This window comes from Musa acuminata, chromosome BXJ2-6 (genome assembly GCF_036884655.1).
Source record: "Musa acuminata AAA Group cultivar baxijiao chromosome BXJ2-6, Cavendish_Baxijiao_AAA, whole genome shotgun sequence".
Classification (NCBI taxonomy): Eukaryota; Viridiplantae; Streptophyta; class Magnoliopsida; order Zingiberales; family Musaceae; genus Musa; species Musa acuminata.
The window spans coordinates 28,748,877-28,774,839 of record NC_088343.1 but is presented as its reverse complement, the minus strand read 5'-3'; positions in this window follow the sequence as shown (position 1 = coordinate 28,774,839).

Below are 25,963 nucleotides of genomic sequence, written 5' to 3'. Positions count from 1 at the left end.
TTCATGCATTCGGACAAGATTATGCTACAGTTTTTCAAAAATCAAAACATTTCAACACATGACAATCAAGTGATTTGATCATTCAATAAAGTCCGAAAAATAACTTTGACTGGTTTATCTATTCGGACACATCAATTGCTAGTCATAGGTGCCCAGCAAGCCAATCACGTGAGTGATGGCACGTGTGACTTGATACAGAATCTTTTTGCTTATTATATTTTGGCATATATCACTTTATAACTATTGCATAAATGCATATATATATTGTGATGTCCTTGGATTTGTGCAATGGGAATCGGATCGTGATGAGATCACGATAATGAGATCGATTCACCTTTAAACACATATCCTAAATAATCCCGGTCATAGGTTACTCGAGAGGGACATCGTGATAACCGGATAGACTGGTGTGCTATATACCCGTCCATATGATGGATGCAGCTGGTCTCATAGCTGCTCGTGTAGGGACACTAGGGATACAGTACATGTGTTCATTGGAGAATGAGTTCACTGATTGATCCGCTTACGGAATGCTGGATGGTTGATGATGCCTTATTGTCAGACAGCGATTCCGTAGTCCTAGTAGTGTATCTGGTCCTTAGACTTGAGACACCAAGGATGTCCTGTATGAGTGCTCCACTCTTTGATACCAGACTTGTAGGTTTGGCTGTTCCCAGATCTAGTACAGCTGGTCATTGGGAGTGGTAGTCGACCTTACGAGGGCTATTGAGTGTCGATAGAGGATCATCCACTCTCGGCGTCATGAGAGGAATATCCCATGTGTTCTTGCTCAGACAAATCCCTGGCCAGGGTCATTCGGGTTGAGAGAGAAAGAGTTCTCCAGGAGAATCCGATTAGAGCGAGACTCGAGTAGAAACCGTATGGGTCTGACAACACCATGCTCGATATACGGTCTCTGGGATATTAGATGGATGAGGGATTATAGGTACATGGTAACTAAGGACAGACAGGTCCAATGGATTGGATTCCCCTGTATCGTTTGGGGACTACGGCGTAGTGGCCTAGTACGTCCGTAGTCGATGAGTCGAGTGAATTATTACAGAGATAATAATTCACTAAGTTAGAAGGAGTTCTGACAGGTATGACTCACGGCCAGCTCGATATTAGGCCTAGAGGGTCACACACATATGGTAGGCATTGCGATGAGTAGAGGTTCGGATATGAGATATCTGACGGAGCCCTTGTCTTATTGGATGCAGATCCAATACCCACTAGGGAAGGACCCATTAGGGTTTGACACGGGATCTCTATAAATAGGAGGGATTCACAGCCTCATAGGCTAGAGTCTTTGCTTGCCTTTCCTATTCTCCTCTCCCTCTCCACCTCAGAGTAGGCCTGGAGTTTTGAGGAGCGTCGTCGCAACCCTGCTGTGTGGATCACCGCTAGAGAGGAGGACGCTTGACCTCCTTCACCCTCTCCTAAGGATCTGCAAGGAAACAGGGATATACGATCTCCCTAGGTAACACAATCTCTATACGCAGTTTTGTGTTTTGCGGATTTTTGCGCACCAATCTTCGCACGACGATGAACATCTTTTTGGGAATCGGGGATTTTTATTTTCTTGTTCTTCCGCTGCGCATATGATGTCGCCCCCAATGATTTCCCAACATCAATATTCCTAATTCTCTTCTTATGAAATCAAATTGTTCTTATGAAATCAAAACATGTCAGCTAGTTGATGTTTAGTATCAATGATAGTGACTTATCAACTGCATTGGTATATCACTTTTTCAAACTATATTAATCATGGAAATCAAAGCACAAGGTTTTCAAAACTTTTAGTTTTAATATAAAATCTGAAATAACCATTTAGTTTATATTTACCTCAAGGCACAGGGCATATATTCACCACGATAGATGTTTACAACTCTACATATGCTCAAAATATATCAGGTAACCATATCAAGGATCAAGTCAAAGCACATCATGGTGAGTAACATAAGGAGTTTACAATAACAACAGATGATTGTGTTCATACAAGCTCATTCATGAGGTGGAAAATTAAAGTGCCTAAACAAGGAGTCAAATTGACGATGAATTTGCTGCAGCTCAGATAGGATTTGATCTTGTCGTTGTTCAAGCCGTTCTTGTCTTTGTTTGAATCGGTCCATCCGAATCCCAATATCTTCGACAGATGATGTATGAGTTTGCTCAGATGGATGTGTTTCCTCAAAGGGACAGATCGGAGGAGATTGAGTACCCCTAAATACTGGTGTTTTCGGTTCTGGTTCAGGTTGAGGAGGATCAGTTCTTCTTGGCATTCTAACCCAGTTACTGTTTCTATAAAAACATCTTAATCGGTGAAGTAGATTTTTATTAATTATGCTAAATCTATCTACTTTTATTACTTCTTCTTCCGGTGGTATTAGAATATCGTAGGCTTTCATTATTCTAGTTATTATACCACCATATGGGAGCATCATATCTTTCTTAGATAGTTCTAACATGTTTTGTTGGATAAGATAACCAAGACAGATGTCATGTCCTTTCATGATCAAATACATAGTTCCTAATTCTAATTGGCTTACTTCATCATGATGGTATTGTTTAGGGAGAATGATGCTAGTTAGGATATGATGAAGTACCTTAGTGTTTAGAGGCAGTAGATGTTCACAACTTTTAGGAACAAATGCTAAATTGGGATTGGCAAAAATTGTTCCTAGGGCTTCAACGTATGTTGTTCTAACAGTTTCATCATCCCATGATCCTCTAAAGTAAAGTCCTCTACTTTTCATGGGAATGCCTATCATGTCACAAATGAATCTATCCGTAATTGAGATGTGTTGTCCTAAAAGATAGGTGGACATTCTTTCTTCTTCATCTACTTGTATGTTGTTGTAAAACAATCTAACAAGTCCTGGATAGATGGGTTCGTTAATTTGCAAAATTGGAAGTAGATCTAAGTTTGCAAACCATTGGATTGTCTCTAAGTCTCTTAGTTCATTTAAGTCTACGTATTTTCCCTTATTGACACTCCTAAGTTCGAAAGAGGAAAATTTTTCAGCATGGTATTTTGAATCAAAAAGGGTGAGATCAAAATCTTCTACTAATCTCCTCTTTCCTTTGTCCCTTGAGGATCTTCTAGATCCCATAACTACTGCTGTTTAGAACAATAGTGATGAGCAAGAGTAAATGAATCAAAAAACAGAGTTTAAGGGCTTCTTAGAGAGTACCTTAGTGAGATCTTCAAGAGATGGAAGGATTGTTGATGCTTTGCTTCGAAATGAGGGGTATTTGGGATGCTACGATGGGAGAAATGGGGATGGAGGAGGCTTGGAAGAGCAGAGGAGGGAAGGGAGTGAGTTGGGGTCGGTTTCACCGCCGGCCCTAGCTTGGGTTAAAAAGGGGCAGAGTTGCGGGCGGTTGCACCTCTGGCTGGACCGGTGCAACCGCTTGCAACACGTGACAGCTGGAGGTGCTACCCCCAGCTGGGGCGGTGCCACCGCCTGTAGGCGGTGAGCACTTGTTCTGATCAGTGTGATCTGATCTGAGAGTTTTTCTGTCTTGAGGAGAATTTTCATTCAGAGCAATCAACTTTACTTACGTAATTACGTAAGAATTTTTATTTTAAGACAAGGACTTTTGCACGATCAAGATAGATTTTTAACGTGCATACTCTCAATGTCGTACACATGTTTGTGATAGTTTCTTCAAGTTGGTAAGTCTTGCAAGTTTATGATAGACTTAGTCACTTCATGATACAGAGTTAGATTCGAAGGTTATGAACGGATGAAATTGATGGGTTCGAAAATCCAGGGGATATGTGAATTTGGGAATCATACGTTTCTAATTCTGAAAAGTCAAATAAGGTTGTATCTAAGTCGCATTTGTGATTTTAAATTTCTAATCTCCGTCTGTAATTTAGGCTAGAGAGCATTGCGAGTTCCTTTTTGGATCTTGGGTTATGAATATCGAGAATCAAGGAGCAGAATATTATTTCTTACTCCAGCCTAAAATTTTTATGTTTTTACAGGAAGGGATAATTTTTAGGTACTCATTTGCTTTTGGGTGCCTCACAAATAGATCTACATTGTTTATCACGTTGCATAGAGTTTATCATGGTTCCTTTAGGAACCCAAATCAATTTGTTTGGACTAATTTTCTTGAATGGACAATAATGCGTCTTGTGTCCAAATTTGCAACAAAAGTTACATTTGTTTTAGTGTCGAACATGTAAGATGGGGCCTTTTATGAAGGTGGTTGGATTTTGGTGAGGACTTCTCACAAATCCAATTCCACTTCCTTTGGGAACGTGACCCTTGTTTGCAAAGATCATGTTCAGTGACTTGCTACCAACCTCAAATTTCTTTAAGGTGTCCTTAAGTAGCAAGTTTTCCATTTGGAAAGTTTCTAGATCATGGCATTTGATGCATGAATTTAAACTATCATGATATTCAGTTTTTAATTTATCAAAATCACAAGTAAGACTATCATGCTCCTTTCTTAGCAATTTGTATTTTCTATCAATAATTTTGCATTCATCAAATAAGTCATTGAAGGCATTTAATAATTCATCGAAAGATATATCTGCATCTATTAAATTCGTTACCTCTTCTTCGATGGCCATTAAGGCGTAATGAGCAACTTGCTCGGTGTTGGACTCCTCTTCTTCGGACGCGCTCGAATCATCCCATGTTGCTTTGAACGCCTTCTTCTTTGTTGTTCTCTTTTTGACTTGGGGACAATCACTCTTGTAGTGTCCCGACTTTTTGCACTCATAGCAAATAACTTGGTCCTTTTTGGGTTCAAGTTTATTTTTAGTGTCATTCTTAAACTTGTTTCTTTTAATGAATTTTTTAAATTTTCTTGTTAGAAGTGCCAAGTCATCGTCACAGTCCTCATCACTTGAGTTTTTTTTCAAGTGGTCTTCCAAAGTTCTAAGTGTCATATCCTTCCTGTTCTTTGGAAGGATGTCTTCTTGCTCTTCATGAGCTTTGCAAGTCATCTCGTAGGTCATTAATGACCCAATTAGTTCTTCAAGAGGGAAGTTGTTTAGATCTTTTGCCTCTTGAATAGCAGTGACTTTAGGATCCTAACTCTTAGGAAGGGATCTTAGAATCTTATTTACGAGCTCAAAATCCGAAAAACTTTTTCCGAGTCCTTTTAGACCATTGACAACATCCGTGAAACGGGTAAACATGTCGCCAATAGTCTCACTCGGTTTCATCCGGAAAAGTTCAAAAGAGTGTAACAAAAGATTGATTTTTGACTCTTTCACTCTACTTGTGCCTTCATGAGTTATTTCGAGTGTGTGCCAAATATCAAATGCGGTTTCCCAAATCGAAACACGATTAAACTCGTTTTTATCAAGTGTACAAACTAAGGCATTCATAGCCTTTGCATTAAGAGCGAAAGCCTTCTTCTCCAAATCATTCCAATCGATCATTGGAAGAGAAGACTTCGAAAAACCGTTTTCGACAAGATTCCAAAGTTCAAAATCCATAGAAATAAGAAAGATCCTCATTCGGGTCTTCCAATAGGTGTAGTCCGTCCCATTGAACATGGGTGGATGTGTAATAGAATGACCCTCTTGGTTTCCGGCGTAAGCCATCTCTCTAGGGTTTTAATCCGTTTGAGAGTTAACCCTGCTCTGATACTAATTGTTAGGATCGAGAGCACTAAGAGGGGGGGTGAATTAGTGCAGTGGTAAACTTTCTGCGATTAAAACGAAACAGCGTTCGAATGATAAAAACGATTTCTGTGTAAAATCCAATTCTAAGCAAGATGATATTAAAGTTAATCTAGGCAGTTTGCAGCTATGATGAAAACCAAAATATAGGCGTAAACTGAAATCCGACGTTCGTACGAAGAAACTGATTTACGTCTAAATGCTAATTCGTAAATCACTTGATTAGGCAAGATGCAGTTTAAGCAAGAGTATGAAGGCAGTTTGTAGTTATGGTAAAGCTCAAAACATAAACGCAATCTGAAATATGATGATCATACGAAAAAGGTAGATTTACATCTAAACGCTGATTCGGAAAGAAAAAGACTTGAAACCCGATCGTAAAAGTGCAGAAGGCAGTAAGCTTCAGAGGAGGTTTGCAGTAAAGATAATATGCTCAAAGTAAATGCAAACCGAGATTTAGAGTGGTTCAATCAATCTTGATCTACTCTACTTTTGGCTTCCTCCACCGACGAGGTCATCGACGTCAACTAGAGGCCTTCCTTCAATAGGCGAAGGCCAAACACCCTTTTACAGTTTCAATCCTTTTGACGGGCTTAGGAGACAACCCTTACAGAAATTTTCTCTCCTCTCTTTACAACTCAAAACTTGAAGAACAAAGGGAGGAGAACTTTTGGCCTTTATAACAATTTTGAGCTCTAAGAATCACAGAAATATGTCAAGACTTCGAGTGTTAGTTGCTACCTTTCAGTGCTGAATGGGTGGGGTATTTATAGGCCCCAACCCAGTTCAAATTTGGAGCTCAAAACTATCAATTCCCGGAATTCCGAGATCAGGCGGTTGCACCTCCTGACTGGGGCAGTTGCACCGCTTGGCATAGCTCGAAGACTGAGCCTCTAGGCGGTGCCACCTCTGTCAAGGGCGGTTGCACCTCTCTGCTAGAGCTCGAAGACCGAGCTCAGGCGGTTGCACCTCCTGACTAGGGCGGTTGCACCGCCTGCCAGAGCTCGAAGACCGAGCTCTAGCGGTGCTACCTCCTATCAGGAGAGGTTGCATCGCACAGTCTCGCTTAGAGACTGAGCCCAGGCGGTTGCACCTCCTGGCTGGGGCGGTTGCACCGCCCAGTCTCCCTGGGAGACTTAGCCTAGGCGGTGCTACCTCCTGGCTTGGGCGGTTGCACCTCCCACAGTAATCAGGGTCCGAATGGGTAGATCCATTCGACCCAAATTGGGTCTTTCAGGGTTCCAATTGCCCCAAGATTAAGCCAATGGGATCACCTTCCATTACCAACTTAATCATTGTGCTAACTACGATAAATCCTAAGACAATTTCTACAGCTTGCTCCGGTGCATCAATCGCTTCTTCTGGTGAGTTTCCGGGGAACTTCCGTTGATCATCCGATGAACCCTTGGTGATTCTCCTGCGGACTTCCGGCAAACTCCTGGACTTGCGACGATCCACTTGGCGAGTTCCGACTAGCTTCGTTGGGAAGCTTATGGACTTCTCGGATTTGTTCCCGCAGAACCTCCGACGACTGTCCTAACTTCCGTTGAGCTCTCGAACTCCCAACGTGATCATTGTCATGACTCCGGCGCAACTCCTACTGCATGTCTTACTTTCATCGTAGTTAATCCTGCACACTTATCTCAACATATAGGTTAGACAACAAATGACAATTGACTTCATCATCAAAATCCGAGATTCAACAACAATGACTTGAATTCAGCTTGAATTCAAGGTTCTATCAATATGGCATATTGATAGGGGGAGTTAAGGTTAACTCAGTCATCAATTGATTGTCATCATTAAAAAGGGGGAGATTGTTGAATCTCGTATTTTGATGATGAACCAATTGATAGTATTTATGATTTCATCTACGTTTTGAGTGATGCAAGATGCTTCGATCGAGATGAGATAATTAAAGCAGAAAGAATCATGTTGAGCCGGAGGAAAATATGTCAGAAGATTGGACGTCGGATAGAGGATTGGTCAACGTATCGATAGAAGGCTTCGAGCTATGGATTCAGACATTGGGCCAAGAAAAGTGAATATTGAGCCAAGGATATCGGTATTGTGACTGGCCGAATGGGCGATAGGCCACAAGAGAGGACGATGCGCCGAAGAATCGGACGAATCGTCGATGGACCATGACATGCCGGACAATATGATTCAAGCTTAGTAATAATTGTCTAGATCAAAGTGTGTTTTACATGTGTAGGATTAACTACGATAGCAAGGCATGAAGCAAAATAAAGTCCTAGAGTCAAGAACATGATTTCGTTGAGAGTTTAAGAGTTCGTCGGAAGTCCAAACGTTCGTCGGATGTTCTATAGGAACCAGCCGAGAAGTCCAGGAGCTTATCGGAAGAAGCTCATTGGAACTCACTAAGAAGATCGTTGTGAAGTCCAAGAGCTTGCCAGAAGTCCATTGGAACATTGCCGGGAGATCATTGGAAGTTCGCTGAAAGATCACCGGAGGCTCGCCGGAAGAAACCAAGACTTAGGGACTTGTTTAGCTTAAGTATGCCTTATATTTCATAGTTAACATGTAATTGGGATTAGATTTGAGCCAACCCAATTATGAGCCAGTTGGGCCCATGTAAGGACTGTGTTGAGCCCAATGAAAGGCCCAAATAGTGATCCAAGTGATAGCACCATCGTGGCACAGTCTTCGAGACTATGTCAAGCGATGGTACCACTAGTCTGGGCGGTGGTACCACCCCTAGCAGGGTGCCAAGCGGTGGTACCACCCAATGGCCTAGTGCCAGGTGGTGGTACCACCAGACTAGGCAGTGGTACCGCCTAGTGCAGTGTTAGTGTCAGACTGACACTAGCGATGGTACCGCCCGAACTCAGGAAACCCAGTATGAGATATTTTTAGGCTCCAATTTGAATTAACTTGAGGCCTATAAATACCCCTCTCATCCCTAGTTAAGATATACAAGCATAGAGAGTTTAAAAATGAAAAACGCTGTTGCAATCACTTGAGAAATCCCCTCCTCTAGTCTAAGTCTAGAATTCTATTTAGGAGGAGTGTGTGTGCTTGTAATGGTTGTCTCCTAAACCTGTGAAAAGGAGAAGAGGGGTGTAAAAGGTGGTTGGTCTTTGCCTATTGAAGGAAGACTGATAGTGGATGCCGGTGGCCTTGACAGAAGAGAAATCGGTGGAATGGATGTACATCACGACGAACGAACTACTACAAAATTGGTGTGTTCTCTGGTTTACATTTCTATTGTTTCCATTTACTTTATTGCAAACCATTTTACTTACTTATTTCCTTTAATACATTTACGAACATGTATTTCAAGTTAAGTTTCTGAAATTAGTTTTTATCGTATGAAAGAATTTTCTGAAACTAACGTATTTTACCGCTGCACTAATTCACCCTCCCTCTTAGTGTCGACTCTTTTCCTAAAAATTAGATTGATGACTATTGGTAAACGGTAACCGAAGACAGACATGTCAAATGGATTGGATTTCCCTGTATCGTTTGGGGACTATGACATAGTAGCCTAGTACGTCTGTAGTCGATGAGTCGAGTGAATTATTATGGAGATAATCATTCCCTGAGCTAGAAGGAGTTCTGATAGGTATGACTCACGGCCAGCTTGATATTGGGCCTAGAGGGTCACACACATATGGTAGGTGTTGCGACGAGTAGAGGTTCGGATATGAGATATCCGGTGGAGCCCCTATCTTATTGGATATCCAATAAGCCCCTGAAATATTGGATCCCATGGATGAGATCCAATAAAAGCCTATAAGAGATTATTGGATAGAGATCCACTAATCTAAGAGGCTTGGGTAGTTGGATGAAGATCCAATACCCAATAGGGGATGATCCATTAGGGTTAAGTTGATAGGGGACCTCTATAAATAGGAAGGATTCAGTGGTTCATAGGCTAGAGCCTTTGCTTGCCTCTCCTATTTTTCTCCCCCTTATCCACCACAAAGCAAGCCTAGAGTTTTGAGAAGCATTGTCGCAGTCCTGTTGTGTGGATCATCGCTAGAGAGGAGGGTACTTGACCTCCTTCACCCTCTCCTAGAGATCTACAAGGATTCAGGGTTATACGATCTCCCTAGGTAACACAATATACTATATACGCAGTTTTAAGTTTCGTGGATTTTTATGCACCAATCTTCGCACAACAACAAACAAATCTTTGGGAAATTGAGGATTTTATTTTCTGTTCTTCCGCTACGCATGTGATGTTGCCCCCAAGATTTTTCAATAGTATTCATCCTCTTATCTTAATGAATAGACGAATCTTTTTAGTAGCCTTTGAGTAGCAACACGGAGGAAGGAACCCCTATAGAGTTCCAAGGTTGCTGATCCCCTAAAGAGATCAACCCCTAGCTTAGAATCCACAAGGGTTCTATCACTTGGTATTAGAGCAGCGTTCTTGGTGTCTCGCTGCCCTTCTATAGCCATCCATTAGCCCTCCATAATCGCCCAAAGTAATTCCCACAATTGCTTAAAAGTCGTCACCGAATTCCACCATCTTCTCCACCACTAGTTTCATCCTTTGATCTCCCAATGAATTGCAATAGGTTCTTATTTCCTATGTTACTATTGCTGCAATTTAGTTATCCTTATTAAAAAATCCAAAAGCAAAATTGTTCCAATATTGCTGCATAAACTTTTCGTCATAAAGTTTTCATCTCTACGACAAAAGATGCACTATAGAATTCCAACCACAGCACAGTTTGTTTGATTTTGCTACTGCATATTTTCTATCTAAATTTTTACAAAATTTTTACAATAATTTTAACACTTCCTAACAGCAGATTTCCCTTTAGTTTCGTCAATAAATTCTCAAAATAAACCACTGATCTTTTACGTCTAAACTACTAGATGCATTACAGAATTCCAATTGCATTGCACAGTTTGTTTGATCTTGATATTGTGTTTTTTTTGTCCAATTCTCTACAAAATTTTTACAACAGCTTTGGCACTTCATAATTGCATATTTCTCTTTGGTTTCATTAAAAAATTCTCAATATAAACCATTGATCTTTTACATCCAAATTGCTATACTTTAGATGTAAAAATCTACTATAGTACCTTTCCGTGATCCTCAATTTTTCTGAATCTTCCACCACCCCATGCCATTAACCCATCAACAAAAAAAAGATAGGGACATCTCTGATCTATAGGCATATGCTATGACTTCTCAAGATCCAATTGATGCCAAATTTAAAGCATTGGAATCTCGGATTAAATTGTGCTTGGAGGACAAATTATGTGCTTTATTTATAGAATTCAGAATAAGACAACCACCAAGTCCAACCAAATTTGATAGAGGAGAGAGTTCAGAGCGGCCTCCATGGAAGGAGGGACATCCCTTAAATATACTTCAGCCATGCATGAGGGTGGACTTTCCACGATGGGAAGGAGACCCGGTAGGGTGGATTTCGCATGCCGAATGTTACTTTTGCTACTACCGAATGTCGGATGTGTTAGGATCAAGAGCACTAAGAGGGGGGGGGGGGGTGAATTAGTGCAGCGGAAAACTTTCTGTGATTAAAATCGAAATTGCATTCGTTCGATAAAAACGATTTCGATGTAAAAGCCGATTCTAAGATTACTTTAACTTAAGATTAAGCGAGATGACATTAAAGTAAATCTATGAAGGCAGTTTGCAGTTTATGATGAAAATCATAATGCAAGCGCAAACTGAAATGCGACGTTCGTACGATAAAACCGGTTTACGTCTAAATGCCAATTTTGAGGATACTGAACTTTGAGATACGTTTTATAAATGCGCAGAAGGCAGTTTGCAGTTATGATTGAAATCAAAACGTAAACGTGAACTAAAATGTAATGATCGTACGAAAAAGCCGATTTACATCTAAACGCAGATTCGGAAAGCTCTGAACTTAGAAACTCGTTCGTAAAAGCGCAGAAGGCAGTAGCTATTTAGGAGGTTTGCAGTAAAGATAAAATGCTCAAAGTAAATGCAAACCGAGATTTAGAGTGGTTCGGTCAATCTTGACCTACTCCACTTTTGGCTTCCTCCACCGACGAGGTCACCGATGTCAACTAGAGGCCTTCCTTCAAAAGGCGAAGGCCAAACACCCTTTTACAGTTTCACTCCTTTTGACGGGCTTAGGAGACAACCCTTACAGAATTTTTTCTCCTCTCTTTACAACTCAGAACTTGGAAGAAAAGAGGGAGAAGAACTTTTGGCCTTTACAACAATTTTGAGCTCTAAGAATCACAGAAAAAGATCAAGATTTCGGTGTGTGTCTGTGCTCTTTCAGTGCTGAATGGGTGGAGTATTTATAGGCCCCAACCCAGTTCAAATTTGGAGCTCAAAACTGTCAATTCCCGGAATTCCGGGATCAGACGGTTGAACCTCTTGACTGGAGCGGTTGCACCGCCTGGCAGAGCTCGAAGACTGAGCCTCTGGGCGGTGCCACCTCTTGTCAGGGGTGGTTGCACCTCCTGCCAGAGCTCGAAGACTGAGCTCAGGCGGTTGCACCTCCTGACTGAGGTGGTTGCACCGCTTGTCAGAGCTCGAAGACTGAGCTCAAGCGGTGCCACCTCTTGTCAGGGGAGGCTGCAACGCCCAGTCTCGCTTGGAGACTGTGCTAGTCATAGATGCCCAGCAAGCCAATCACGTGAGTGATGGCACGTGTGACTTGATACAGAATCTTTTTGCTTATTATATTTTGGCGTATATCACTTTATAACTATTGCATAAATGCATATATATTGTGATGTCCTTGGATTTGTGCAATGGGAATCGGATCGTGATGAGATCACGATAATGAGATCGATTCACTTTTAAACACATATCCTAAATAATCCCGGTCATAGGTTACTCGAGAGGGACATCGTGATAACCGGATAGACTGGTGTGCTGTATACCCGTCCATATGATGGATGCAGCTGGTCTCATAGCTGCTCGTGTAGGGACACTAGGGATACAGTACAGGTGCTCATTGGAGAATGAGTTCACTGATTGATCCGCTTACGGAATGCTGGATGGTTGATGATGCCTTATTGTCAGACAACGATTCCGTAGTCCTAGTGGTGTATCTGGTTCTTAGACTTGAGACACCAAGGATGTCCTGTATGAGTGCTCCACTCTTTGATACCAGACTTATAGGTTTGGCTGTTCCCAGATCTAGTACAGCTGGTCATTGGGAGTGGTAGTCGACCTTACGAGGGCTATTGAGTGTCGATAGAGGATCATCCACTCTCGGTATCATGAGAGGAATATCCCATGTGTTCTTGCTCAGACAAATCCCTGGCCGGGGTCATTCGGGTTGAGAGAGAAAGAGTTCTCCGGGAGAATCCGATTAGAGCGAGACTCAAGTAGAAACCGTATGGGTCTGACAGCACCATGCTCGATATACGGTCTCTGGGATATTAGATGGATGAGGGACTATAGGTACATGGTAACTGAGGACAGACAGGTCCAATGGATTGGATTCCCCTGTATCGTCTGGGGACTACGGCGTAGTGGCCTAGTACTTCCGTAGTCGATGAGTCGAGTGAATTATTACAGAGATAATAATTCACTTAGTCAGAAGGAGTTCTGACAGGTATGACTCACGGCCAGCTCGATATTGGGCCTAGAGGGTCACACACATATGGTAGGCATTGCGATGAGTAGAGGTTCGGATATGAGATATCCGACGGAGCCCTTGTCTTATTGGATGCAGATCCAATACCCACTAGGGAAGGACCCATTAGGGTTTTGACACGGGATCTCTATAAATAGGAGGGATTCACAGCCTCATAGGCTAGAGTCTTTGCTTGCCCTTCCTATTCTCCTCTCCCTCTCCACCTCAAAGTAGGCCTGGAGTTTTGAGGAGCGTCGTCGCAACCCTGCTGTGTGGATCACCGCTAGAGAGGAGGACGCTTGACCTCCTTCACCCTCTCCTGAGGATCTGCAAGGAAACAGGGATATACGATCTCCCTAGGTAACACAATCTCTATACGCAGTTTTGTGTTTTGCGGATTTTGCGCACCAATCTTCGCACGACGACGAACATCTTTTTGGGAATCGGGGATTTTTGTTTTCTTGTTCTTCCGCTGCGCATATGATGTCGCCCCCCATGATTTCCCAACAGTGGTATCAGAGCCAGGTTGTTCGTGCGAATGATTGGTTTTTGAACTGCGTGTGTTGTGTTTAGGAAGAATTTTGACGTCAAAATCGTTGACGCAAAAGCAAGGAACGGCAACAACAGTTGCTGCCCTCGATCTGCATGCCTGCAACCACCTGCAGCGGCAGCCGCAGCCGCAGCCAGGCAGCACAGCGCCGGCGCATGCGCAAGCGCTGTGCCTGCAGCAGCCGGCCGGCGGCCTGCTTGCAGCAGGCTTGCTGCCGGCGGGGCTGGCAACCCACGGGCAGAGGCGCCGCAGGGCAGCGGCGCCTACCGCCGAAAGGAAGCGGCGCCTGCCGCCGCAGGGCAGCGACGCGCGACGCCTGCCGCCGCAGGGCAGCGACGCGCGACGCCTGCCGCCGCTGCTCCCGCGGGCGAAACCCCCCCCACAGGGGCGGCCGCCCGGCGGGACAGCACCGCCTGCGGAGGCAGCGGCGCCCGAAGAGGGCGCCCACCCGCAGCGGCATCGCCGCCAGCGGGCGTGCCGCCTGCAGGCGAGGGCAGTGCCCTCGCCCCGCCGCACAGGCCGCCGCCGGCAGGGTGGCGGCGGCGGCAGCAGCGAAAAGGGGAAAGGGTATTAGGGTTTTCTGCGCAAAAGACAGTTTTGCCCCTCGGAATTTGAAAAATTCCAGTTTCTGTCTTTTGTCCAAATTACGAAAATACCCTTAAGAATTGAGAAATTCCCTATATATCCCTGATTTCAGAAAATATTAATTAATTAAAAGGTTTAGTTGATTATTATTTTTATTATTATCTAATAGTCCTACATGATGATGATTATTTATACATGTGATGTATGATGAGTGGACGGATGATCATGGACCGTGTGATGTGTGTACTTGTGATTATTATTATTGAGGTCTGCGAACCTCCATTATATTTCTCGTTTATTGTCGGGCCTGCGTGCCTATGATTAAGTTGTAATCACATGAGGAGGCGTAGCGGGAGCGTGGAAGCCATAGCGGGACCCACGAGACGGACGATCGTGATGCATGGAGATGCATCAAGATGTCGACGGAACCGACGAGGACGAGATGGACGATCACAAGGCATGGAGATGCACCGTTGCACACATAGATCTTGATGTGAGTGATTAGGCCTACTGGCTCGGGCCTAATCATATTAGGTTGTGGTCCATGATCATCTGGTGTGATTGCTTATACACATACTAGATATGTATATATATTTGCATGCGATGTAGATATATATTAAATATGTATATGTGTGACATGTCATATTAGGAGACCAAATCATAGAAACATCTCTCGATAATATTAAGTCGGTAAACGTGAGGCAATTAGATTGACCCACGTGGCCTTCCATCGTTATGAGTAGGAACCGAATCCCGGTGTAGGTTGAGTTGGTCGAGTCCCTCGAGACTCACCTATATCGCGATTCGCTATCTTGCTTACGACATAGAGATGTCACCGGTGACCTGAGGGCATGATATGCTTGGTCGAGTCCCTCGAGGGTATATCATCAAATCAGACTCATCTTGTAACGAAGGTGTTGACTTAACCGAGCATCATGGTTGGTCGAGTCCCTCGAGGCCATGGTGATTCGGAGGCCGAACAGGACGGGAATCACAAGGAGTTGTGATCGGCAAGAGTTGTCTACCTTTTAGGCTTAGTGTGATTGGTCGAGTCCCTCGAGGTTACACTAAGACGCTGATTGGATCCTGATCCCCACTAGAAGTCTGCCGGAGACTTCCGTTTCACGTGCTGAGGGTGTCGCGTGACTCGTTAGTAAAATAATGGGAGCATATTAAGATAGAAGTCCATATCTTGATAGTTTATTTCTTGCAAAATCTGCATGTTATTCATTTTTGCTACATCTTTATTTTCAGAAAAATGTCGCTTTCAAATCCCTTACGTGGCATACTTGATGTCAACCGCCTCACTGGTCCAAATTATACGGATTGGCTCCGTAACTTGAGAATTGTTCTCACAACGGAGAAAATCGTGTACGTCCTTGATACAGTGATGCCTACGCCCGAAGAAGGGGCAAGCGAGGATGAGATCGCTCGCTACGTGAAGTACATTGATGACTCCACTCTTGCTCAGTGCTATATGTTGGGCTCTATGACTCCAGAGTTACAGAGACAACATGAAAAGATGGATGCCAGATCCATTCTCCTACATGTCCGTAAATTGTTTGAGGAACAGGGAAGGACTCAACGATATGAGATATCCAAGAGCCTTTTCCGCGCTAGGATGACTGAGGGGACACCGGTTCAGAACCATGTCCTAAAGATGATTGAGTGGATAGAGAAACTCACAGGTCTAGGAATGGTCCTAGAGGATAACTTGTGTGTGGACATTGTGCTTCAGTCCCTACCAGATTCCTTTTCACAGTTCATAATGAACTTTAATATGAACAAGCTTGAGGTGACTCTCCCAGAGCTCCTCAATATGTTGAGGGAGGCAGAGAGTACTATTAAGAAAGAGAAGCCAGTTCTCTACACTGGTGAGACCAGAAAGAAAAGGAAAGCAGAAAGGTCCCTTAAGAAGGGAAAGGGCAAGGGTAAACAAGGTAAAGCAAAGGTTGCTAAGAAAGACCCAACAAAGGACAAAGGCCAGTGCTTCCACTGTGGTAAAGATGGGCACTGGAAGAGAAACTGCAAAGAGTACCTTGCAGAAAGGGCGAAACAAAAGCTTGATGAAGCTTCAGGTACATTCATGATCAGTCTCCATTTGTCAGACTCTTATGATAACACATGGGTATTAGATACCGGTAGTGCTTATCATATATGCAATTCGTTGCAGGTTCTGGCAAGGCCTAGGAGACTAGAGAGAGGCGAGATGGACCTCAAGATGGGTAATGGAGCAAAAGTTGCTGTATTAGCTGTTAGCGAGGTCGCCCTACATCTGCCTAGTGGAGCTTTTATTGCATTAGATGCATGTTATTTTGTTCCTTCTATTATCAAAAACATTATCTCCATTTCATGTTTAACAGTTAGTGGATATAAATTTGTTTTTGAGAACAATGGTTGTTCAATATTATTAGATGATAAGATCATCACGAAAGGAACATTGCATAATGGTTTATTTATGTTAGACACTACTCCACATATCATGAATGTAAATGTGTCTAAGAGGAAACGAGATGAGTTGAACAGTGCATACCTGTGGCATTGTAGACTAGGTCACATCCATGAAAGAATGATTCAAAAGTTGCTAAATGATGGATATCTAGATCCATTCGACTATGTGTCATATGCAACTTGTGAGCCTTGCATTCGTGGAAAACTGACCAACTCTCCATTTAGTGGAACTGGAGAGAGAGCCACTGAGTTGTTGGAACTCATACATAGTGATGTATGTGGACCCATGTCAACTCATGCCATTGGAGGTTACTCCTACTTCATTACATTTACTGATGATTTCTCAAGGTATGGATATGTGTACTTAATGAAGTACAAGTCCGAGGCCTTTGAGAAATTCAGAGAGTATAAGAATGAGGTGGAGAACCAGACTGGAAAGAGTATCAAAACTCTTCGATCAGATCGAGGAGGTGAGTACTTAAGTACAGAGTTTACTCAGTTCCTCAAGGACCATGGGATATTATCCCAATGGACACCTCCTTATACACCTCAGCTCAATGGTGTCTCTTAAAGGAGAAATCGTACGTTATTAGATATGGTACGGTCCATGATGAGTTTCGCTGACCTACCCATCTCATTCTAGGGATATGCCCAAGAAACCGCAGCTTACCTTTTGAACAGAGTTCCAACTAAGTCGGTAGTGTCTACACCATATGAGATATGGAAAGGGAAGAAGCCTGATCTTAAGGTTGTTAAGATTTGGGGCTGCCCAGCCCACGTTAAAAGACACAACCCCGATAAGTTAGAATCAAGGACAGAGCGATGCATATTTGTGGGATACCCCAAGAAAACTTGTGGGTATTATTTCTATCATCCCGAGGACCAAAAGGTCTTTGTAGCTAAGAGAGCAGTGTTCCTTGAGAAGGAACACATTCTTGGCGGAGACAGTGGGAGAATGATAGAGTTGAGCGAAGTTAGGGAACCAAGCTCAAGCACCACTCTACAGCCCGAGTCTGTTCAGGTATCTAATACACAAGTTTCAACTTTACGCAGGTCTGATAGAGTATCCCATCATCCTGAGAGATATGTGGGACATATTAGAGCAGAGGATGTAGAGGATATTGATCCTCAGACCTACGAGGAGGCTATTATGAGTATAGACTCCGGGAAGTGGCAAGAAGCCATGAATTCTGAGATGGATTCTATGTACTCCAATAAGGTTTGGAACCTAGTTGATGCACCCGAAGGTATTGTACCCATCGGTTGCAAGTGGATCTTTAAGAAAAAGATCGGAGTAGATGGAAAGGTAGAGACCTATAAAGCAAGGCTAGTGGCTAAGGGGTATCGTCAAAGGCAAGGTGTTGACTACGACGAAACTTTCTCACCCGTAGCAATGCTAAAATCCATCAGAATTCTATTGGCTATTGCAGCACACTATGATTATGAGATCTGGCAGATGGATGTGAAAACCGCATTCCTCAACGGGAACCTGGAGGAGGAGGTGTATATGATGCAACTTGAGGGATTCGTGTCCAAGAACTGCCCAGATAAGGTGTGTAGGTTGCTTAGATCCATTTATGGACTAAAGCAAGCTTCCCGAAGTTGGAACATAAGATTTGATGAGGCAATCAGATCTTATGACTTCGTTAAGAACGAAGATGAGCCTTGTGTATACAGAAAGGTAAGTGGGAGCGCTATTAGCTTTTTGGTGTTATATGTGGATGACATCCTCATCATTGGGAATGACATAGGAATGCTATCCACAGTAAAGACTTGGTTATCTAGACACTTCTCCATAAAGGACTTAGGGGAAGCATCCTATATCTTGGGGATTAGAATCTATAGAGATAGATCCAAGAGGATGCTTGGCTTGTCCCAGTCCAGGTACATAGAAACCATTGTCAAAAGGTTTGGCATGGAAAATTCCAAAATAGGTCTCATACCGATGAGACATGGGATATCGCTTTCTACGAGTATGTCCCCAAAGACTCCAGAAGAAAGGGCGAACATGGATATGATACCTTATGCCTCAGCAATAGGGTCTATCATGTATGCCATGCTATGTACTAGGCCTGATATAGCGCATGCTCTGAGTGTCACGAGCAGGTATCAGGCGGATCCAGGCTTGGAGCACTGGAAAGCAGTAAAGTGTATCCTTAAGTACTTGAGAAGGACTAAGGATCTTTTACTAGTATATGGAGGTAATAGCCTTAAGGTTGAAGGCTTCACTGACTCAAGTTTTCAGTCTGATGTCGATGATAGCAAGTTGAATTCAGGGTATGTGTACACCTTGAATGGAGGAGCAGTGTGCTGGAAGAGTTCCAAGCAAGATACCACTGCTGACTCGACCACAGAGGCGGAGTACATTGCTGCATCAGATGCAGCAAAGGAGGGAGTCTGGTTGAAGAAGTTCATCACAGATTTGGGAGTCGTGCCGGATAGTGAGGAGCCGACTTCCCTATATTGCGACAACAACGGGGCAATTGCTCAAGCGAAGGAACCTAGGTCTCATCAGAAATCTAAGCATGTTCTGAGGAGGTTCCACCTTATCAGAGAGATCGTGACCCGAGGAGATGTAGCAGTGGAAAGAGTTCCATCCGAAGATAACATTGCAGATCCACTGACAAAGCCATTGTCTCATTTTGTCTTTGAGCGTCACAGGGGTCTGATGGGGATCAGACACATAGGTGATTGGCTTTAGGTCAAGTGGGAGATTGCTAGTCATAGATGCCCAGCAAGCCAATCACGTGAGTGATGGCACGTGTGACTTGATACAGAATCTTTTTGCTTATTATATTTTGGCGTATATCACTTTATAACTATTGCATAAATGCATATATATTGTGATGTCCTTGGATTTGTGCAATGGGAATCGGATCGTGATGAGATCACGATAATGAGATCGATTCACTTTTAAACACATATCCTAAATAATCCCGGTCATAGGTTACTCGAGAGGGACATCGTGATAACCGGATAGACTGGTGTGCTGTATACCCGTCCATATGATGGATGCAGCTGGTCTCATAGCTGCTCGTGTAGGGACACTAGGGATACAGTACAGGTGCTCATTGGAGAATGAGTTCACTGATTGATCCGCTTACGGAATGCTGGATGGTTGATGATGCCTTATTGTCAGACAACGATTCCGTAGTCCTAGTGGTGTATCTGGTTCTTAGACTTGAGACACCAAGGATGTCCTGTATGAGTGCTCCACTCTTTGATACCAGACTTATAGGTTTGGCTGTTCCCAGATCTAGTACAGCTGGTCATTGGGAGTGGTAGTCGACCTTACGAGGGCTATTGAGTGTCGATAGAGGATCATCCACTCTCGGTATCATGAGAGGAATATCCCATGTGTTCTTGCTCAGACAAATCCCTGGCCGGGGTCATTCGGGTTGAGAGAGAAAGAGTTCTCCGGGAGAATCCGATTAGAGCGAGACTCAAGTAGAAACCGTATGGGTCTGACAGCACCATGCTCGATATACGGTCTCTGGGATATTAGATGGATGAGGGACTATAGGTACATGGTAACTGAGGACAGACAGGTCCAATGGATTGGATTCCCCTGTATCGTCTGGGGACTACGGCGTAGTGGCCTAGTACTTCCGTAGTCGATGAGTCGAGTGAATTATTACAGAGATAATAATTCACTTAGTCAGAAGGAGTTCTGACAGGTATGACTCACGGCCAGCTCGATATTGGGCCTAGAGGGTCACACACATATGGTAGGCATTGCGATGAGTAGAGGTTCGGATATGAGATATCCGACGGAGCCCTTGTCTTATTGGATGCAGATCCAATACCCACTAGGGAAGGACCCATTAGGGTTTTGACACGGGATCTCTATAAATAGGAGGGATTCACAGCCTCATAGGCTAGAGTCTTTGCTTGCCCTTCCTATTCTCCTCTCCCTCTCCACCTCAAAGTAGGCCTGGAGTTTTGAGGAGCGTCGTCGCAACCCTGCTGTGTGGATCACCGCTAGAGAGGAGGACGCTTGACCTCCTTCACCCTCTCCTGAGGATCTGCAAGGAAACAGGGATATACGATCTCCCTAGGTAACACAATCTCTATACGCAGTTTTGTGTTTTGCGGATTTTGCGCACCAATCTTCGCACGACGACGAACATCTTTTTGGGAATCGGGGATTTTTGTTTTCTTGTTCTTCCGCTGCGCATATGATGTCGCCCCCCATGATTTCCCAACAGACTGAGCCCAGGCGGTGCCACCTCCTGGCTGGGGTGGTTGCACCGCCCAGTCTCACTCGGAGACTTAGCCTAGGCGGTGCTACCTCTTGGCCTGGGCGGTTGCACCTCCCACAGCAATCAGGGTCCGAATGGGTAGATCCATTCGACCCAATTTGGGTTTTTCAGGGGCCCAATTGCCCCAAGATTAAGCTAATGGGATCACCTCCCATTTCCAACTTAATCATTGTGCTAACTACGATAAATCCTAAGACAATTTCTGCAGCTTGCTCTGGTGCATCAATCGCTTCTTCCGGCGAGTTTCCAGCGAACTTCCGTCGATCATCCGATGAACCGTCGGTGATTCTCCTGCGGACTTCCGGCAATCTCCTGGACTTACGACGATACACTTGGCGAGTTCCGATGAGCTTCTTTGGCAAGCTTATGGACTTCTCGGATTTGTTCCCGTAGAACCTCCGACGACTGTTCAAACTTCCGTCGAGCTCTCGAACTCCCAACGTGATCATTGTCATGACTCTGGCGTAACTCCTGCTGCATGTCTTACTTTTATCGTAGTTAATCCTGCACATGTAAACAAAACTTTGATCGAGACAATTAATCCTAAGCAATTAACCAAGTTGTCTGGCATGTCATTGGTCCCTCGACGCTTCATCCGATTTTTCGGCGCATCGTCCTTTCCTGCGACCTATTGCCCAATCGGCCAGTTGGCTCCGCAACTCCGATATCCTTGGCATAATACCTGCTCTTCTTGGCCCGATGCTCAAGTCCATGGCCCGAAGCCTTCTGTCGATACGTCGATCGATCCACCGGCCCGACGTCCAATCTTCTGACATGTTCCTCCGGCACAACATGATTTTCCTGCTTTAATTGTCTCATCCTGATCGAAGTATCCTATGTCACTTAAAACGCAGATTAAATCATAAACATATATCAAGTAGTTTCATCGTCAAAATACGAGATTCAACAATCTCCCCCTTTTTGATGATGACAACCACTTGATGACGGAGTTAAACTTAACTCCCGGAGTTTAAACAAACTCCCCCTATCAATATACCATATTGATAGAACCTTGAATTCAAACTGAATTCGAGTCATTGCAATATTCATCATGAATACTTGCAACACGTCATCATGAACTTATGCATGAACTTATGCATAACAAGTCATGTCATCAACATACTTCTCCCCCTTTGTCATCAACAAAAAAGAGAAGTACCACAATCAAGTGTTTGTGATATTGGTTCAACTCATTGTATGAAAAACATAATATCAAGTTTTATCATCATGCAAGTTTGCTATTATCAAATATCAACATGTAAAATTGCGATGTAAGCTTTTGATATCATAACGCAAACATTTCAAGTGTTTATCAATTGTAGCATTTCATCACATGGTAAGATATCAACGCGTAAAATTATGATACAAGTTCTTGATATCTTAACGCATGATGTAAACATGGCATAATGCAAATTTGGCAATCATAGCATCAATTCATATATCTCTTGATGATGCAAGCATTGCAAATATGGCAATCATATTAATTTATATATCTCTTGATGATGCAAGCTTGGCATAATCATAGCATCAGTGTTCATAGCATCAATTTATATATTTCTCCCCCTTTGTTATCAACAAAAAACATGGTAGTTGTGATACCAGGAGAACCATATAAGCAAATTTTGAGCATAAGTGCGATAATTGTTCATGCCTTTACTGGGTTCATGTTATTTTCCAATAGTAAGTGACAGGAAATCAAGCATATAAAGGAAGGCATGATACGTAGATTGCTTTGAATACTTCTTCCTTTTTATTTGTTATAATCTTTTTGCATGAATGAGGAAAGCTATTTCTGAGCTTACTCGAATGAAGTTAAAATTGATAAGATATTAAAGCACGCTTCATTTTTACAAGTATCAAGATATGTATGTGAATCAAATCCTTGTACATAAAAATGACTTCCTTTTTCAAGAAGGAATTTATAAGCAGGAATCATTTCATCAAATCCATTTCTCAAAACAAAATATTATTCACATAATAAGTGTACGAGAGATGTATTTGCTAGTTGATTCTATATGTCAAAAATCAATGATATAAATTAAACTTGATATAACATATGCTTATTAAGTCTGGAAGAGGATAATTCGAAAATCCAATTGTTAGGATACCAATAGTTAAGAGAATCCGAAAATGAAATTAACACTTTCATGCATTCGGACAAGGCTGTGCTATACAATCATGAGGACAAAACATGCTTATTATCATGGAAATTTTTGTATCCAAGGCACATAATTTCCAACCTGTTATTAGGGCATGTAATTGTGTAAAATCATCATGGCAATCGAGTGATTTGATCATTTAATCAAGAAAGTCCGAAAATTAATTTTAACAAGTTCAATCATTCGGACATATTTTTGCCATAGTTTTTCAAATACAACTATGAAGATAAGACATGCTCATCATCATGATAGTACGATAGCAAGTTTACAATATACAAGCTAGCAAAAACTTTTCAACATTTTAAGACACGAAAGCTAGCAATTTTCTCTTTGAGATATGCACATTAGTAACTCTTTCTCCCCCTATGTCATTGGGAAAGAGAAGGGAAGACCCTTTACATTAATTTCTAAATCATGACAAGGGAAGGTTTCAATCTTATTTGTGCATCATTATATTTTCAAATTCGAACATGCATAATTTCAAAAACCTTATATTTCATTCATGCATGATACTGAATAAATCAATCAATATTATGAGCATATCATACATGATACTTAAATTTTTAATTATTTATCAACATTTTGATCATGATACCAAACATTCATCATTTAGAGTATTCATGACATTAAATCAACATACATCATTTTAGTAACAACTCATAGCATTTTAAATCATGATTTACATCATATGCAATACATCACATCATAATTAAAAAGCTCAAGTATTGCATGCATCATTGCAAATCATAAATGCTTCATATCATGATGGTATCAATTTTATCAAATTATATCTTACCATGCATGATCATAACTTTTCATCAAAATAAATTAATGAATATTTCATGTATTCATATCATCACATAAGGAATATCAAGAAGAGTTGGTAATGAGATTTACGAATCATGTAGACAAATTATGAATATTAAGAGACATATTATGATTCTTTTTAGATAACTCAAATAGCAAAAAGAAAGAATCACAGTAAGTTATTTTGATTTATAAAAAGAATTCTCAAGTTCTAATTCCAAGAAATCACGATTCATTTCAATAAATTTCAATAAAACACATCATCAAAATCTCAACATTACTTTCAAGAGATTCAAAATGGCATAGATAATTTTATTGATCTCTTAGTAAAAAAGTCAATACGGTAGAGAAAAATAAATTTTCAAGAAAAATACTTTTCTCTTTTTAGTTGTTTTAGTTCATATGATTTTATTTCATCTATGCCAAACATGTAGCATGTTTTAAAATCGAAAGTGCAAGTTTTATTACGACAAAGATCAATAAGGCACTTTCATTACCATGAAAATCGAAAATCGCAAGATTCATCATCCATAATTATAAAACCAACACACAGGATTTTTTAAAATCTCATGCATAGAATAAAATCATGGTATCAAAACATCATTATATCACCAAGCATGATTTCATATTTTCAATCAAAATCATTTTGTTTGTTTATCATAAAATATGTATTTTTCATGATTATTTTCAAAACTACTAGCATGATCATAAATTTTGCATTTTCATCGTATTAATAATTTTTTTTTAACATGTAATTTTCAAGAAAATTAATTCTATATTAAAAAGAAAATGTATTATGAAGAGCATCATGTAATTTCAAAATAATTCAAGAGAGTTGAGTTACTTACCTTGTAGTTGAAGCTTGTTAAAGCCCAATTCGCCGTTTCACCTTTGGAAGTTCTTGATTCATCCTTGGTTGCCTTCCTCTTCTTTGGCCTCTTCCTTCGTTCAAGTTCATTGTCTATTTTAGATTTTTGTTTAATAAATTTATTAAGATTTAGTGTTCGAAGTTCAAGTTCATCATTGTCCTCATCACTTGAGTCATCGCTCAAGTGGCATTTATTTGTCCGGAGTTCCAAATCCTTCCTGTTCTTTGGAAGGTGATTGTGTTCAACATGTTCATCATGTGTATTGTGCACCATTTCATATGTCATCAATGAACCAATTAGTTCTTCAAGTGGTAAGTTGTTTAGGTTTTTAGCTTCTTGTATTGCAGTTACTTTTGAATCCCACTTCTTAGAAAGAGAACGCAAAATCTTGTTTACGAGTTCAAAATCCGAAAAATATTTTCCAAGAGCTCTTAAACTATTGACGACATTTGTAAATCGGGTGTACATGTTGCCTATAGTCTCGCTTGGTTGCATTCGAAAAAGCTCAAAATCATGCAATAAAAAGTTAACTTTCGAGTCTTTGACTCTACTAGTTCCCTCGTGCGTGATTTCAAGTGTTCGCCAAATGTCAAAAGCCATTTCGCACGTAGAAATCCGATTGAACTCATTTTTGTCCAAAGCGCAAAATAAGGCATTCATAGCCTTTGCGTTTAAAGAAAAATACTTCTTCTCCAAATCCGACCATTCGTTCATCGGTTTAGAGGGAAGTTGAAAACAATTTTCAATGATATTCCATAAATCCAAATTCATAGAAAACAAGAAAACTCTCATTCGAGTTTTCCAATAAGTGTAGTCCAATCCGTTAAACAACGGTGGACGAAAGACCGATAAGCCCTCTTGAAAGCCATGAAGAGCCATTTCTCTCGGGTGTAAATCTGAAATGAGAAAAACCGGGCTCTGATACCAATTGTTAGGATCAAGAGCACTAAGAGGGGGGGGGTTGAATTAGTGCAGCGGAAAACTTTCTGCGATTAAAATCGAAACTGTGTTCGTTTGATAAAAACGATTTCGATGTAAAAGCCGATTCTAAGATTACTT